The 18,965-nt window shown below is 38.9% G+C and overlaps 1 long non-coding RNA gene across 2 annotated transcripts in view; it reads left to right on the top strand.

The window, feature by feature from the left end:
* Positions 1-1,372: 1,372 nt before the first annotated feature.
* Positions 1,373-18,965, top strand: part of LOC146444326 (uncharacterized) — a 98,370-nt gene continuing 80,777 nt past the window's right edge. The window contains exon 1 of one of the 2 annotated variants that reach the window (XR_014850103.1): positions 1,373-2,902. This is a non-coding gene — a long non-coding RNA (uncharacterized LOC146444326). Of the gene's footprint in view, positions 2,903-4,128; positions 5,392-18,965 lie in introns of those variants that run through there. The other variant, XR_014850102.1, reaches the window with a different exon arrangement.

The following is an 18,965-nucleotide window of genomic DNA, read 5'->3' as shown; positions in this document are numbered from 1 at the left end:
TGTGAATAAAATCTTCCATGGACACAACGCACAGACCCTCCTCACCTCCTTTATCACCGCTGGTTGTGGAAGCAGATGAACCAGAGCTAGCCTTATGGCTCCCTGGCTGGTGAGAGCGCAGTGTCCAGCCCTGGGACAGAGGGTTTGGAGCTCTGAGGCACTGAACTGGGCTGGGTAGAGACGCTCTCGGTAAGGTCTGCTTTAACATTCCCTTAAACCTCAACAAATGAGCACTATTTTATAAAAGAACTGGCTCAAATGCTACTGTTCCTCTCTAAAATGTATTGCATGTTGTACAATTTCCATTTACCAAATGATGTAGTTGCATGTCATGGCTCTATGTTATATGCTGAATATATGTTTGTATTCAGTCCAGTTTAAAATCTCTATTGATGATCTGGATGAGGAGATTGAATGTATCCTCAGTAAATGCTTGGATGACTGCAAGTTAACTGGGTCTGCTGGAGGGCTGGAAGGTTCTGCAGTGGAATACATGAAGGCTGGATGGATGACTTGAGGCCAGCAATATGAGGTTCTAAAAGGCAAAGTGCCGGGTCCTGCTCTTGAGTCACAAAAACCCAGATAGTGCTACAAGCTGGGGGCAGAGTGGCTGGAAAGTGGCTCAGAGGAAAAGGACCCAGGGCTGATTGTCAACAGCAGCTGAGCATGTGGCCAGCGGGACCTGGGAGTGATTGTCCCGCTGTACTCAGCACTGGTGAGGCCACACCTTGAGTACCATTTCCAGTTTTGGGCCTCTCACTAACAAAAAGACATTGAGGTGCTGGAGTGAGTCCAGAGAAGGGCAACAGAGCTGGTGAATGGTCTAGAGGGTAACTCCTATGAGGAGCAGCTGAGGGAGCTGGGATTATTTAACATGGAGGAAAAGACTCCCAGGGGAAACCATATCCCTCTCTACAACTGAGGGATAGTCCCCTCGTTGTCTGAAAGGGGATTGTAGCGAGGTGGGGGTCAAGCTGGACAGCTAATGACAGGAGGAGGGGACTTAGCATCAAGCTATGCCAGGGGAGGTTCAGGCTGGACATCAGGAAGAATTTGTTTGTGGAGAGGGTTGTTGAACACTGGAATGAGCTGCCCAGGGAAGGTGGTGTGGTCACCATCCCTGGAGGTGCTGAAGAAATGAGTGGGCATGGCACTTAGTGTATGGTCTCGTTGTCAGCATAGTCATGGATCAAAAGTTGGACTCAATGATCCTAGAGGTCTTTTCCAACCTAAATAATTCTGTGATTCCGTGATTCATAGCAGAGCACTTAACACACTGAAGATACTGATCAGTTATGCAACACATTAGACCTCAGAATCTCGAGAAGGCTGTTATGTGTATTGGAGGAATAAGCTTTCATGCAGTCAGGAGTCAGGAAATGCCATAGAAAAGGCGTCTGATATAACTGTAGCTGAATGGGACAGAGTACAGCATCCTGTGTACGCCAGGTATGCTATTTGCCAAATCTACTTAATAGATTTCTTATAATATTTAAAAGACCTACTTATCAAAAGTCTTCAGTATGAAAAACTTGAATTTACAATGCTCCAAAGCCTTTAATTGTTTAATTAGAATAGCCTGCACTTCATTATTACCTGCATTATACACAAACATTTTTCTTTCTTGGAAGGCAAATTGAAGTGGAATGAACTTCAAGGAGACAACAGGCCTAGAAGATACAGCTTCCAAAATACAAATTCTGGAATGTAGAAATGCTTTATAATGTGGGATTAGAATATAAATAATTGTGAAAAGCTAAATACAAGAAACATGGATGTTTCTCTTTCATTATGGAAGATAAACTGGTTAGGTTCATCTTTATTGGGAAGCAGTTCCTTTGCATTAATTATTACTGAAACTTATGGGGAGCCAAGAAACAGTCTATACAATATGGTATTCAGAGTCCACACATAGCATTGTTCATCCATTCTGTGTACAATACAGAACCTTTACGGATTTAAACAGCTTTTTTACACTTGTAATTCCAGTTTATTTTTTTAAATGTGTAAATGTAATACAACTGAATCTCTCTTCTCTGGTCCACAATGACTATATCTACACAAAAATCAAATGGTATCAGCAAATTTTGACAGACATTAAAATGATATTCTCTATGCTGAATAGAGAGTTGCTTGAACAGCGCTTGGCACTGTTTTTGTGTAAGCCAACTAATATTCATCAAAAACATTCCTGTGAACAATGCAGTGTTAGCAGGGACCTGGAATAACTATCAGGAGGCAGTTTGGTAATTTTTAGTGTGCTACATGTACTTGTAGACATGTGAGTCATGGCAGTACTCTGCCATATCATATTAAAAACTCAGAGGTGAGATCTCAGAAAACATTTCTTAAAAGAAATAAAAGTAGTCACTGCTACTGACAGAAGTGAAATCCAGATTTTGATCATACTTGAGCATCCAAAATATCATTAAGGGCAAGTGAGTCTTCCATCTAATACAGTACCTACAAGGGATATGGTGGTTTGTTGTTTTTATTCTTCAAACCTGGCTACAGGGTCGGTGACAATTTGACAACTACTACTGTTAAAATAAAACATAAATATTAAAGTAATTCTGATGACAGAAACCTCTATGTCTTAATCTCATGTGAATTTCTGTGAATTTAAATGAGTGCCTCATTTGAAGCCAATGAAGTTACACAAGTATGAAAGCAGGATGTGAGGATTTAGGTTGTTTGAGTACATTTATGTTGCTAAAAAATGTATGGAAATGGATCCAAGTATTGTGCAACTAATCTTTCATGAAGTTTATTTGTTGTTTTTTTCCTATCTGTGTTTTTCTTCCAATGGCTCCAGAAAGCTGAACACAGTACCTGGACATGGTCTTCAGCTTCACTGATGTCCAAGAATGCTTCTGGAAATGTGTGGACAAAACTGCCACAGGTTTGCCTTCCTTGCTTTATATCATTTCCTGACACCATTGGGCCATGTGTTTTCTCATGTTCTCTCATGTGTCCCAAAGACAGAGCATATGATCTTGTTTTTTCATTACATAAACACTGTTCCTGTGGTCTCCAACACTATCCTTGCAGTATTTTAGTGAGTTTGAACAGAACCTCTTCTCTCTTAATATCAAAAGATAACAATTGTATTACAGGCCAGAGGGGCAAAGGAGGATCAAGAGATAAGCCATACAGTGCAGGTATGGCTGTTCTGTCTGGATAACTCTAACCATCAGAGAAGTGAGCCTGTTCATTTCAGTTATCCTGGGGTCTGGGGGCTGGAGTTCTATTACTTGGTGATGTGGACAGTTCAGCCAAAAGAACAAACATTCAAGATACTAGCACTGGGAAATACAAAACGTAGCACCTGACAGACTGAGAGCAAGGGAAATTGGGAGTAGAGAAGTGAAGAAAATATTCATAAAAATGGAAGGGATATGTTCATATCAGAGGGAAACTTTTTACATTAGCCAAAGAAGAAGGAAACAGATTGCAAAGTGGAGGCACATACACAACACAATTAAGGAAAGAAGTCACAGAAAGGAAGAGGGATCATAAACTCCTGACTGAGCAGAGTATTTGTGTAAATTATTTTTAAGAATACTGATGAAACTGGGACAAGCAAATGCATAGAGTTATTTTACTGCAATATTTAGATAATTCTTGTACTAGCTTAGCTAAAGACCTAGCTAAACGTAGATTTGGGGATCTTTGCATGTTTAGTGAGTGTCTGCATCTGCTGCCACATGATCCATGATCTTACAGGTATGGGAGCAGATGGGCTTAAGTACTTGTAAATCAGCCACTAAAAACTACTGTGATGATCTGGGGCAACTGTGCTGTGGCATCCTATTTGTGTTAAAGGACAAAAAAAAAAGAGTACCAGAATATGTGCTAGAGAGATCAATGGATCTGAGAGATGTGCAATCAAATGAGGCTTCAGTGCAGATAATTCAAAGCCAGAGGCCAGAGAATTAGCATAAATGTATCCAATGTATCATAATTTATCAGGATTTTAAAAAAGATTAGCAGTCATTAGCTTTTGAAAGCTAAGTGTTTATTATGAAGTTCTATTATTTATTGCAATAAACTTGAAATACTGCAATTATCTGCAATGTGCAAAGACACTATCAACATTCTTCTTTTGCTTAATGAGGAAATGAAGCTAGAAGAGATAAAACAATTTGAGATAAAGAGCTTTGTAGAGTAAAATTCTCAAGATTACATGGAGATAATTTTAAGGTTCTGTGTAGATCAAATGTCATAGATAGAAATAAAGAATAACAGAAATAGAAATAAAGCAAATCTTGTAAAGCAGCTCTCTACTTTGAGAATGTTATGCCTAGTAAACATACATGCAATGAAGAAGTCTGACCGTGACAAGAGCTGTAAAAGTCGGTATCTCCCATCTTCATCAGAAGGATGTCAATAAATTAAGACTATTTTATTCTGAACAATATAAGGGGTTTTTGTGTTTCTGCACAACTTCCTCTCAGTAGAAACATTAATGCAAGCCATGCACACTTCTCAGTGGAACACAGACTTACAAGGGTTACCTTTGCATAGATACAATCAGAATTTACCGGAAGAAGCTGGAATATTCCCCACTGATTAATGTCAGCTGTATTAATGCAATTACAATGGCTTGAACACTTTGGTACTTTCCAAGGACCTATTTATATAGCAGTCTATTACTAAACTCTGACAACAGCAACTCAAATTATGATGCACTTGCTCACCCTGGAGAGTACTTTGTACCACAAGCAGTCTCACTTTGAATAAAGCATTCACAATCTGGCCCATCACCCTTTAATTATAGATGGTTTCAGAGAAGAGTGAGCATCGAGGTTTACTGAACTATTCATAAAATAAGCTACCAACCAAACATTGGACTTCTACAGCTTTTAAACCCCCAACTTTCTTTCCCTTTAGACCTCTTCCCCTGTGCACTTGAAGCTCATTTGAATGTATCAAGAACTTCATTGTAGTAAAAGAGGCATCCACAGATGAGAAATAATCCCACTCTTGGAAAAATCCAGCAGTTAATTCAAACAGCTGATTTATAGTTTCTGTTTTGGAAATTAAATAAAATGTGTTTATTAACATTGACAATAAAGCATTCTGCACTCCTAGTGTGTCATCCTACTGTAAAGCATTACAGGATGCTCTAGGATAGCTATCATTGTGTGACCTGAACACCCTCTGAAATTCAATGAAATCTGTCTTCATTGTCTCTTATACAAATATGACTACACCAAAATTCTAATCTACAGAAACCAGACTCTACCTGGCAAAAACTAGGAGGAAGCACTTTATCCCTGTCTCTTCATAAACAGAGTGCTGCAGCTTTGATTTGAAGTTCCTGCCACAAAAGATTATTTGAAGTAGGACATGAGCCTGAAGCAGCAGTGCTTGGATTCAGCTGCACAGGTGAGATTAGTGTGTGGGGTGAAATATCTATGGTATTCCTGGGCACCAGAGGAAGGATATGTGATAAGTTTGCATTTTCCACATATAGCTGGAAGCAAAGAAAATGCGGCAGAGGTCTCCAACTATTCTGACCTACCTTAGTGGCTCTTGGTTCTCTGCCACAATATCATAATGTAAAATTTGCTTGTTTTCCCCTCTGTGCACAGTTCTAGAACTCATAGAGAATGTGCCCTCCCTCTAAAACTTATTCTTTGTGGTTTGGAACTTGTACTGGTTTTGGTGGATTTTCAGTGCTTTTGTGTTTATATAGAGGCTGCAGATTATATACAGTTACTAAAATACATGCATATCCAATGCAGTTCTGTCTCTGTAATAGTTATTTTCAGCTTTTACCCAATAAACATTCCCCTCTATGATAGTTCCTGCTTTCTAGATGCTTATATGACCCTTTTCACATGGTTTATGAGTGGGTCATTACCTGACATGTTCCCTTATCTATATTTAGCCTTACAATAATCTATCAGGCTGAAAATTACTACCTTCCATCCAGAAGCAATGCCATGGCAGCCATGTCTGTTAAGGTTTGCATGACATAACTCTCCTAACCCTTACCTTCCTCTCCCACTGCCAGAGGAAGTTGTTCACAGAGGTGAAAGGATTCTTCTGCAGAGGTAGGTTTAACAGTCCCCTCCAAATGGGGGGTGCTCTATCTTTGGTAAAAGAATTTTTGCTGGTATAATTGCTTCTCTATAAGAGTATATAACTATATAAACATGTCAGTACAGCACAGCTTTATCACTCTATGTTTCAAACCAGTAAAGTTAAACTGGCAAAACTGCTAGGTGTACAACCAACAAAATCAGAGAGATTTGTCTGTGGACATAAAGAAAGGGCATGAAAAAAGAGAGGGCTCTTTCTTCAGGTACAAAAATATTTGCTTTGTGTTCTAAAGCAAAGCACTGGATCAGCTCAGTTGTTGCTGTCAGCCTTTATCAGATGTTACTGGCAGGAACTTGGGAGATGTGAAAATTTCTTGAGAAATAGCTGGAGAACTCCACAGTGATGGGAAAGGCTAGAATTGCACTTGTATTCAATATGTTCCCACCGCCTATAAGGACAGGTGCATGGAAAAAAAATGGTTTTTGCTTTTGCCAAAGTTTCATCTAAAATTGAAGCAGTTCTTTTGCTCCAGGTGCTCTCTGAGACCAGATTTCTCTACAAGGTCACAATAGGGACCAGAGGGATCAGAGAGATCAGAGACCCTGCAATAAATGGTAAATATCTCTTTACATGAAAGCTGATAGTCCCAGACCCAATGCTATGCTTTCTAGCCTCTGTACATGAAGACATTGCACCATGATATGAAGTGGAATCATAAAGTCTAAGTAAGGTGCTGAATGAGTACCAGCCTAGAGTCATGTAACACAAAATATTAGGCACAGGGGCTTAGAGGAATTTAGGTCATCTGACTCAGAGACTCAGTTCACTGAGTCCGTCATGAATGCTGCCTTTTAAATACCCTGTTTTGGAGAAGACCTTAGAGTGTGTAATAGAAATGACTTGATTTCTAATAATAGTCAATTAGAAGTGCTCTGTGATTGTATTTGGAAATGCAACGTGCTTCTGCTGGGAAAAGTTAATTTGTCTTTATTTTCCTACGATTTCTAAAAATAGAATTAAATGTCATGTACCTTTGGAATGTGTATGTTTGGTAACTAATAAACTCACTTTGTCACTGTTTATGATCTCAGAATTCTTTCCATGGAAACTATTATAAGGCCACTACTATCATCAAGCAGCAATGAATGCTGTTCATATTTTAGAGAGTCATTAGGGAAAGGACAGTCCTAAGGCCTTCAAGTCATTTTGTGTCCTCAACAGGGGAGGAATGTATAGTACCTTTTTGTCTATAAATGGTTTCATGTCTTCATAAACAGACATTTTTGGTTTAGAGACTTCTAGGTCATGCATGCTACCTCTTACAGAAAGCTACTTGTCAGTCAGAGAAAATTTGCTGGGTTCCTAAACTACATCTTAATAAATGGCATATGTTTCAATGAAGACAAAACCTGTAAGGTACTATACAGTCTCAGTTTCCATTAGCACCTTTCAAGGGTATCCATAACCTTGCAGAACTGAGGTGTTTAAGTCAGATTCTGAATTGTCTCCTCTAAGAATACAGAGGTCTTACAGTGAATTTATTTCCCCTAGAAGATGTCCCTGCACTGCCAAGCTGGTGTAAAGGAGTACTCAAACAAACATTTAGTGCAGGACTCATTTATTGATGTAAGCTGTCCCTGTGAAAAGGTCTGATATTTACTCAAAACCACATTGGAAAAAAAAATACACAGACCCACAGTATTTTTTTCAATAGTTCTCTTTATAAGGGCATTTTTCCTATTTCAGTAGGTCCCACAGAATTTATAAAGCCATAACAGGGGACTCCATAGCATAAGATTTCACCAGTATACTGGAAATGAGAATGAGTCAAAAAGATTCATTGTATATGCATGGTTATATGTATAATTCAGCTAATGAGTCTAAGTCAAACTCTGTCTGAAGAACTGCCATTGATTTATAGGACAGCACTGGAAGCAAAGGAGAAAATGTCAATAGAGAACACAGATGCATGCAGATATATATCATAGTCAGCAGAAGATAACTTTCATCAATCAAGGCATTTATTCACACTTTTTTACTATTAATCTGCTAGCAGGTTTTCACTTTAGTTGAAATTCTTTTCTAACATTTGAGAAGATTTAATTAGAATAAGGAAGCAAACTGAACTACAAGATCTGTATTAAAGCAAAAAAATATAAACACAGGAATGGATTTGAGATGACAAGTTGAACATGGAGGTTTAAAATTGTTTTATTTAGAGTTGAAATTCAGAAATAATGGATGAACAAAGGTGTCTAAAACCTTGATTTTTTAATCTAATAGAAATATAGATATTAATACTTGCAGCTGTTTGCTAATACAGACCCTAGACAGTATTAATTGGCAAATAAATAGTTTTATAAATAGGTATGATGTAACATTCACCCTAGGGTGTCAGAGTATAGCAGCTAGTTAAAACATGTGCATAATTTCTTCTCTTTTCCCTCCTTTTGTCCTCCTTTCTTTCCCCCAAGTATTTGTCTAGTCTTACTAGTCTTACTAGCCTTACATAATGATAATGAATTTTTCTGATGGTTTTGTTCTTAATAAAACTGTCTTTTTACATACCTATTTTTCTATAAACCTTCATAGGTGTTTGAATTTTCTGTATGTAGCACTTCAGGTTACAAATCTGAGTGTCTCTGAGGTATGGCTAGTTTACTGAAGATTAAATTATCTCAGCAATTTAACCCCTTTAATGTTTCTTACACATGCCTGATTAATTTGTATTTTTGGGGGCAAAAATTTTCAATTTTTTTAAAGCAAGTGACAATAAAAAGTTGTGCAATTATTTCATACACACATGTATGTACAAGAAAGCTTAAGGGGAAACATTTTTATATAACTTAAATGACAGCCATAAAGTTTTATGTAGTCTGATGTGCAAGTGTGTGGAGCTGCTTTGGGAAGCAAAGTGCCTATCTGAACTACCTTCTTTGCTGCACAGACAAAACTAGAAAAAGGAGCACTTTGTTTGCTTGTTGAAAACATACCTCCAGCAGTCCTAGGGCTACACAAATTCCTGGGTTTTCTGTGGTATCCAATCATTGGATGACACCATTTTATTGACAATGTATTGTCAAGCTCATGAAAATATTTTTTTTCCTTTTTTGGAGCGGACTTTAACTTTGAAGTTATTTTTATTTTTTTATCCTGCTCTTTGTTTTCTTCCAGGTTTCCAAACATCTTTGTGACTGCAGTAGCTGTTTTCTTGAGAAAGTAATTTATGTCTGTGGCATTTTTCAGATAGAGATGGCCACAAGTCACACAGGTTTCCCAACTTTTTGAACAGTCTCACAGAGCCAGAAAGGGGTAGGACATCTTGGGTTTGGGGGAAGGATTGGAAACCAGGTAATAACAATATCTGTGCTCTTTGTTAGGAGTTACTGTAACACTGAGTATTTAGTGGTATTTACCCTTGTTCACATTGTGTTACCTTTAGTATCCATTGGTTTTGGTATTTGGTTTTATCAGATTTGGCACAGAGATTAAGATCTTGAAGAGATGTTTTTCTAAAGTCTCATTAAAAAAAAGATAAGACAATTTGAAGAAAGATACCCTAAATCTGAGTTTAGTTTAACAGTGAACACCTTCCTTTAGGATCTTGCAATATATGTTGTGTTTTTCCACCAGTCACTGTCTCAGACCACAGTCAGTGACACTCTCAAGTGGTAGTCACCTGCCTAAATATAGACATCCCGTGCCACATGAGACGCCCTAATGCATTTCTCCTAGCCTTCAGCTGCCACTTCAGAAGACCAGTGAGCCCTTATCTTAACACAAGGATGGTTCAAATACCTTATGAATTACAAAGAGCAACTAAATCAAGCTCTGGATTTTCACTGACTATAGTGGGCTCTTCAATGCTAGGTCTGCCTGAATTTGTACTAAATCCCAGCCCAAGCGGGGGATGCCATTGCCTAGTGTCAATGACATTGTAAACACTGTCTGCTTACTCACTGTGGCTCTAGAAGGATGTGATTCCTATAAATCCTGTCTGCTGGTTCTGTTCCATTTCATTTGGCTTCTTGACTAAAGGAAAGCTGCAATTTCATTTCATAGGCTTTGAAATCCATAACTGGAAGAAGTTAGAAATGTCCCAACTCTGAAGAAAGTGCCAATAAAAGTTTTTAATCAAAAGTGAGGATCCCATGCAGAGGGTGCTGGGACTTGCCAATAACAGAGCTCACCAAGCAGCTTCTCTCATGAAAGCTGAGATTCTGAAGCCAGAGCAAAGCCACTGAAGAAAGACCTAGCATCTCCCGAGTGACCCCTTTATTAAAAAATGGGAGTAAAATAAAAACGCAAAGAGTAAGTTGGTAGTCAGCCAGAATGAAAAAAAATATAATCTTGACCATCAGCCTGTCTTCAGGATTAATTTATTTGAGCCTCAGCCTTGAATTTTCCCCCAAACTCACTGGCTAAAGTGCACATTCAGATTACTGAGTCAAAACAATCAACATGTGATGGACAATGACATTCTTCTGGGGTAGGACTTTCCATTTAAATTTGACCTTCAAAACAATCCTTACAAATAGCTATGGGGTTGCTCTTTTAGCCACTATTGAGAAGTAACTTCAGCAGCTCCAGGGCTGCACGAGGGGCTGTCTGTCTCCATTAAATTGAACTGGACACTATCAAGTACAATCCTCTGCCTTTTGCTAGAGATTTATGAAGTCTTGTCTCTAGTGGGTACCAGCCCCCTCCTGCCTGCCTTGGCTTTAACATTTTCCTCCTCTCCAGGCATGATTCTCACCTTGGTTTTGAGCTGAAAGCCCTACTCCTGATCTGCCTCCTTACAGCCATTCCCTCAGATGTGGGTGCTATTTCTTGATAGCATACTCATGGCAAGGGGAGGTAGTGGTGATTAATTTGCTTAATTAGCAATCAAACAGACTGCTTTACTGGCAGCTGCATTTTCATTTCATAGTAACAGTTAATATGGACCTTGTTGAAATCTCTCTGGTCTGTCTGCTAGAGCTGTAGATTGAACTTTGTGTGACTGGCATTTCCCTTCAAGCTAATTTTCAATTGTTGCCCAGTGAAAGGAAATTATTTCAACTGTTTTGTGGGAAAAGCAAGTACTAGCATATGACACTTCTGCTTCCAGTCTGATTTCCCTTCATTAGTGTCTCCCAAGTGACAGGCACAGTGACAATTATGTGGACATTTATGCTCTGGGACAGACTGTTATTCCAAGGTGTGTGTTCTGCTGCAACCTGAGCAGTCTGCATTTGTGGGAAATGGGATGAATGAGGGAACATCTAATTTCTGTATCCTGCCAAATAGTAGGGAAAATTAGGCTCCTTGTGGCAACATTTGAACAGCCCTAGTGATTCATATGTCTCCATGACCTTGTAAGTGTACATGTGGTCTTGAAAGAGCACCAGAGTGTGCTCCCACACAGATGTCTTCACCTATAAGAAATCAATTTAGACTTCCCTGGAAGTCAGTGGAATAAATGGATGCTTTGCAGATGTGATTTGTCTGGCCCATTTTCGGCATCTTATTTTTTAAATTAGATGAATGGGTTCTTTGAAATACCTACTTTTCTCTATTAGCTGTGAAGGGTGCTGACTAAGACACTGATATCTCCATTACAGATGTCTTTGGACAGATGAATGCTCCCTCCCTTGGTTTACAAATGTAAATGAATGTTTTGTGAGTGTCTTGGTAGCTACTGAAAGATGCAACAGAACTAGAGCAATGGGCATCACCTAAAACTCAGGAGTTTCCTGCTGAACATTTGGAAACCCTTTTTCACTGTTAGGATGACCAAGTACCAGCACGGGTTGCCCAGGGAGGTGTGGAGTCCCCATCCTTAGAAATATCTGAAAGCTATCTGGACACAGTCTTGAACAATGGGGTCTCGGTGGTCCTGCTTGAGCATTGGGTTAGAAAAGATAATTTCCAGAGGTGCCTTCCAAGCCCAACCTTTCTGTGATTCTGAGACCCGCCTGTTTAGGCACCTCAGTTGCCTCTGTAAATCTAGTATGAATTGCTATCAGTTCTACTGGTGAGAAACTGTGAAAGAAAAGCTAGTGTAAAACCACCAATATTGTTTGAAATAAATCAGCAGCAAAAATCTGTGCTACTGTGTAACCAGCTTTTCCTTGTTTTTTTTCAGAAGAAAAAGAGAAAAAAAAAGCAGAGCAGCTGAAAAGGTCAAGCTTTCTGATTTTGCCTATTTTAGTGAATTAGTACCCCTGAGTGACCTTGATTGACATTTTATGAACATTAAAAGCTTTGATAGTCTTTACTAATTGCCATGCTTCTCCACTCTGGGAATACTGCAGACCTGTATCTTCCTTTATTAATTGATATATTTATTATCGTGTTGTTCCTTACACTATAATGTAGAGAGAACATTAATCAAATTCTCGGGGGATCACCGTTTGAGAATAGTTTTTCACGCTGAGAAAAGATTTTTCTGTGCTACACATTGGATTTTCTGGCTTTGCTGAGAAAATGCTGCCGGGGAGGTAGGCATGTGGAGGGAAGGGGTACCTTGCATTCATCTAGAAAAAGAAAACCCCAAACCAACAACCTCTGAAGATGTTTTGTTTTAATCATTGTATATGAGTAAGGTTAGTTCAGTATGTAATAACAGGCTGTCTTGACAACAAAAGGCTGAATCAACACAGAACATGATTGGAATTATGCATGTCAATTATAATGAATCTCATTATGCAACACGAAAGTCTAATTCTATTGTAAAGGTCTGCAGTCTGCAGTTTTAAGGCTGATGTCAATGTTGAACAATAACTGCCCTTTCATCCACCTTATAGCCATAAAGAATAAATATAAACCTAATTTCTGCAGATTTTTAATATGCAAATATCCTTGGGGTAAGGGAAAAGAGAGATTTCTTTTTTTTAATTAAAAAGAGAAAACTGTCCGTGTCTTAAAGCAATCCATCATGTCAAAGGCTTCTTTTGCTTTAACATTTTGCTGTCCAAAGGAAAAATTTGCTCTTGAAAGTTCTCTCCTTAATCAAAATATAAATCAAGAATGACAGTTTCTCATATTGTACCAACCCACTGCGTGTTAATCAAAATAAAATAAAAAATCATATAGCTGTTAGTGATTAGGCTCTAATTTCTAGCAAGAAGGTTACAATAATAAATGTGTTTAGAAACACCTTTATGGAATTACTGGGTGGTATGGGTGTTGTTCTATTTTTTGTTGCAATTTGCTCTTTTCCCCATAATTTATTGCCTGTATTTTGACACTTGCAGTTGAAATATCTAGCTTTGGGAGTTTATTTTGCAGCAATAAATAAAAAGGTGGATTCTCCTTTGAGAATACGTGCTTGGAATGCTGCTTGAGTTCTTAAATACCTTTCCATAATTCATCTTTAAACAGTGGATAACTTCAGCTGGAAACAGGCACGTAACAGGCATTTTTGTTTGCTGAAAGAAAACACTGTTGTGACACTATGTGATTCCAGTGGAGTGGGAAACGTCAGCAAATGGTAGTCAGAATTAAGGACTTAAAAATCTTCAAATTGCCGTGCAGTGGGGTTAGGTGAACTCGTTACTGTGGGGAAGAGACATCTGCATCCCTTGCACAGGAGCTGACCTGTGGCCATCAAAGAATGCTTTGCAGAATACAGCAGAGCTAGTCAGTAACCTCTTGTGGTACTGGTTATTTTTGTCAGATACTTTGACAAAGTGATGCAGTTGACAGCAAAGCTTATAGGCATGGATACCTCTGCCCCAGCAGATAGGACTTTTGAATGCAAATCAATTATCAGTCCTGCATTGCAGTTCTGTCTGAAAATTCATGGCTCAGAGCTAGTTTACAAACAGTCTTGTAAAATATCCATTTTTAGCTGCTGTAAACTGATTTTTTAAACTCATCATTTAAAGCAAAATTGAAATCAGATGTTGATTTCAAAAGACATGACCCAGAATTGCTTTGACCTCACATCTTACTTATAGACCATGGTTATTTATTTTTCCATTTTAAAAGACAGATGATAAATGAATTTTCACAATCCTGAAAGAAAGTTGCAGTTATTAGACCTAGGACAGTTATTCAATGTGCAATTAGAACAACATGCTGAATTTTCCTCATTTAGAATTTCTAACAGCTTTCGTGGGAAAAGTTTGATTCAGGTTTATCAGCCTGAGAAAACTTCCTAAAGCTGGCTGTGAAATTAATCATACTTTCTGTCTCATTTTGAAAGCCAACTTTACACTTCTTCCAGCAGAACCTTACTGTAACCACGAACAGCAAAAGAAATAGTAGACCTGACTGGAGAAAGGATTAAAGACAGCAATTCGACAAACAAATGAAAAGTACTCTCTTTTAAGTAAAAGGTAGGTTATTCTTGTTATTATTGCTCTTATTGTTACCATCATCTTCATTGGTACATTTGTCCTAAGCCAGTAGAAGGGAAAGAAAAAGAGGAGAAACCAACATTCAGGACATTTCATCAAAGACTGTGATTCCATTTCAATTGCTCTCAAAGATTTGCGGGGTCTGTGCTTAACATCAACTTTTTTGAATTAGTTTTATGCTGCTTTCTCCAGCAGGAAGAAGGAAAAAAAGAAAAGCTAGATGCTTTGCTTGGTGAAAGACCTCCTATTGGAGAAAAAAGGGAAGAGGAAGTTTTCTACTGCCAGAGGCACGAAAGGAAAGCAGGAAGATGGAATTCATTGTAGGCAACTTCCAAATTAAAGTGAAGGTGCCTGGGTGTGTGGTGGAAAAGGGAATAAGGAAATGGGAGGGGTCTGGAGTGTAGTGTTTATACACCACTATGGTGTGTGTAGAGTACTTCAAAACTCAGGTGGACAATGTTCTCACAGAAACTTGCACAATTGTTGTTGGAAAGTATTATTCACTGCAAGGGTGACCAAGCACCCAGGTTGTCCAAATAGGTTGTGGAGTATCCATCCTTGGAGATAATTAAAATCTGTTTGGACATGGTACTGGGCTCTAGGGGGCCCTGTTTGAGCAGAGAATTGTATCCAGATGACTTCCAGAGGTCCTTTGTACCCTCAACCATTTTGTGATTCTCTTACCAAATCAGTCAAGAGCTCTTCCTAACTCAGCTGCTTCAGCTGTTTTTATTTCTGCCTGTTTCTGGGGATCATGTTCAGCATCCTGCCACTGACTGTCTTCATGAAACTCGAGTTGAAAGAACCACTCCAAATCTAGTTTTACTTTGGGACAGAGGTGGGTAATGGTACACTTTTTTCCTGATGCTATAATCAGCTTTATATTTCTGAGGTATCATTATGTATGAAGTAGTGAACAGGCTTTCTTTTTTTAAACTCTGCTTTATTTTTTTCACTCTCTTCCCATGGTAAGCTGCTGAACTCAATGCTGCCTGTCTGTCCTAAATTTCACTCTGCACACTGCATGACTCTCTTTGAGTGCAGACATGGAAAAAATGAGCCTCTCTGTTTGCTGGGAATGTCATTAATAGATCTGTGGCACAGAGTGGGTGAGGACTTCACCTCACAGCTGGCACCAGTGTGTGATGCCATCTATTGCAGGCCATGGTGAGTGTGACGGAGCCAGCAGCCAGTGGGAGAGGCAGTCAAGCACAGCAGCAATCACTTCTTTCTTTTTCTCATGTTTTGTCTCTTTGTGTAATAGAAAAATAGAAATAGCAGAGACAGTCACCATGTCACTTTCACTTACAGCCAACAGTCTGTAGGGCTGGAAAACCAATATGAGTTCAGTGTAGATCTAGATGCACTGCCAGAGACCTGCATTAGTCAACACTTTTGAAATCATGACAGCTCCCAAAAGCAGGAGAAGCATGGAGGAATACTAGAAAAGGAAGTTCCTTCTGGCCCATGAGCCAAGTAGGTTCTTGCTTAAAGGTACCAAAAAAAATACATGATGCCTGCAATTCTCAGATATTATTATGCTTCAGTATCTCACTTTGGAATACGAAAAGCTAGTGTTAACCCAAGAGCTCCTAAGAATATTTAAGGAATTGCCATAGACACCTGGAAACATAAGTATCCTCCTAGAAAGGGTAGCCACTACCTGAAAAGGTCATTATAATTTTCTGTCAAATGAAAAATTAAATAGCCATGTAAACTAATATTATCAACCAGTGGATTCTTTCACTGTCAGCAGCAGATATCAGGTGCTGTACGCTCAGATCTTTAGTTGTATTACCAATGCTGTCTCCTCTCAAGCAATATTTCACTTTTGCACACACATTGTTGTACTTAGACTGCAGGTCTCTCTGCTCTGTGAAATTTTTTTTCTGCTGGTTAGACAAAGCAGTGCATAAGCCAGGTGAGTGACCATAGACTAGCCGGATGATTCCCTTGGGCTGGGCCCTCTCTCCCCAGGTCAGGCTACCAAGGCTCACAGTTTCCTCTACACAGGTTGCAAAACCAAGTCATTGGCATATTGGCATCTGCAGTGAGGAGGGAATAAAGGACAGACTGTAATGAGTTACCAGTGCAGACAATTCTCTTTGGTGCAAAGAGTCATCAGACTTTGGGTAGAATAAACTGACTATCCCCTTAGGAAGCAGGATGCCCCAGTAATTAGGGAGCCCCACACTTTGGAGACCTACATGCCCATACTTGTCCTGCCACAGACCACCACAAAGACCTCTGGCGTGTCATTTAAGACCAAAACCCTGCAAGTTTTTAATATACTTTACCTTCCCTGAACTCCAGTTTTGGCTGGCCCATCAGGTAAACAGAGTTGGTATTTTGGAAGTTGGCAGCTTTCATGTGTAGTTTTGGCTCTAAGAAAAGATCTTGGCCAGTCAATAGGGAAGCAGAGAGTGTGTAACCATCTAAAGAGACAGCAATTTAGTACTGAGTTAGGTGCAGTCCTGATGAGGAGGGACCCTGGGCATGGTCTATGGGGTAGCTCCCCTGTTTCCCTCTCCTCAGACTGCAGACCTCGAAGTGGGCAGTGGTAACTGGGAGAAGAGTGGAAGGGATAGAATACATCTGCTGCCCTCTCCAGGAATGCCTATCTCAGTTTAATGGGATTTAAAATACTGTCCATGTGAGGATGAGAAATATATTTGTCTCCCTGCAGTAGTTCTTACATTACAGTGAGGTAACTAGGTTTATTGGGCACATTGTTCTATCAGATGTGTGGTAAGTTTCCTTGCTATTCAGAAAAAAAAAAAAAACCTATTACTTCTAATACAATTTGTAGACATACATAATAGTGAATTCTTCAATGGCCTGTGATATTCTTCAGTTTATTAAAGAGCAACACAAGAAATACCTGCCCGTTGTGTTTTAATCTGTGAAATGCAGTTGGCAGAAGTGGTTAGCACAGGCTTTATTTTTTAGTTTTATGGATATTGGATTATAGGTAAATGAAGACTAGGGAGTACCTGAAGGACATGAAAGATTTAAATTCAAGAAAATAATCTTTAGTAGTAAAAACCTGCAGATTTAACATTCTGATTAAGCAAAAGCTCTACATGATGAAGCTCTTGGTGTCCATTTTATATAAATGGAAGAAAGCATAGGTGCTTAAGAAATAATAATTATGAAGATTCTGAGCTGAGACATCTGGACCCAGCCCTACAAGAAAGCTGAGAGTTTAGGGCATTCTCTGTGGTAATGTCTTATTGGGCAAAGCAATGAGTTCTAGGCCACCTTTGGGTTTTTCTTTTCAGAAATTAGGGGACCTACTTTGAAATTTATTTTTAAGAAACAAGTTTCTTGTAAAACAAACTTGTTCTCACTGAACTGGTCACAAAATAGCTGTAAAACTGCAGACAGGAATGATCCTGGAGAAGGGGAAGCACGGGTAAGAAAAATGCCCTTCCATATAGATAAAACACAAACTCATTCAATACATAAATAATTGTTACTACTGGCAGCTGTGCTGTACATAACATCTCAAACACACTTCTCAAATCAGCAATTATTTTAAAACAAAGCGTTTACTAATTCTGATATGCCCTCACAATTGCTGTGTTGTATTATGATTTGCAAGCAAATAGTACAGTAAAAAATATGAAAGTTAAAAAAAAAAAAAAGAAATCCCTGAAGAGCTGATGTGTGAACACAAAGCTACTGAATAATGATTTATGCCTGGAATAATCGCTGTCATGAGCCCCTTTGGAGCATGCAGCTGGAATTAGAATTCCTGAGGAAGAATCCTAAGTGAAGGGCTGCAGCAAGGTCTGTCTTTTTCCTTTTTTTTTTTTCCCTAAAGAACAAAAAAGCCCTGTCTCTCCCTGTCTGGGCAGAATGGTACTGTCTCAGACAGAAAGGTCCCCATAGGCCAAACTATTCATGTAGCACCAGGCTGCTGGGAGTACCAAGCTATGGCAGGGATGGGGAGCAAAACCAGGGAAACTGCAGTGCCTGCGTGGCAATTAGCATGATATAGATTGGCTTTGCTTGGCAGTCCTGAAGGAAGAAAGGGAGAAAGGGAGGAAGAGATAAAAAGAGAAAGAAAAAATACTAATAAAGAAGAAAAGGAGAAAAGAAAGAACTAGGACTGCATAAAGCAATATTTCAAGACACTAAAATGAATGATTAAAAATATCAGCAGCAAATCAGTCTTTTCCCCCAGTTGTTTTATAAGATTATAAAAGTGCTGTTTATTATTTTCCTTTAAAGAATATTCATAATTCTCAGACATTAATGTGTGAATAAATTCACTGAGTGTATGCAAGATTCCCTGGCTGACTGTGTCCCCGAGTGCCTTTCTCTTTTTTCATGCCTTTTGTAATTGTTCTCCAAACTGTTTATGAAGGCCAACATTGCACTTGTGGTTCTTTGAACTAAAGAATTCCTTTTACCAGATTTTAAAATCCCTATAAATGAGGACAACGCTGATGGGAGCAAGATAAATAAACCCACTGAATATTCTCATGTATCCATAATAAAAACAAGTGTTTCAGGATAGCATTGCAGGGTGATATATGAGGTTTTATGCACATCACTGCTAGT

Source organism: Lichenostomus cassidix, chromosome 1 (genome assembly GCF_008360975.1).
Source record: "Lichenostomus cassidix isolate B80296 chromosome 1, HeHo_3.0, whole genome shotgun sequence".
NCBI classification, from domain to species: Eukaryota; Metazoa; Chordata; class Aves; order Passeriformes; family Meliphagidae; genus Lichenostomus; species Lichenostomus cassidix.
The sequence above is the reverse complement of the archived record's forward strand: the minus strand, read 5'-3'. Positions and strand labels throughout refer to the sequence as shown.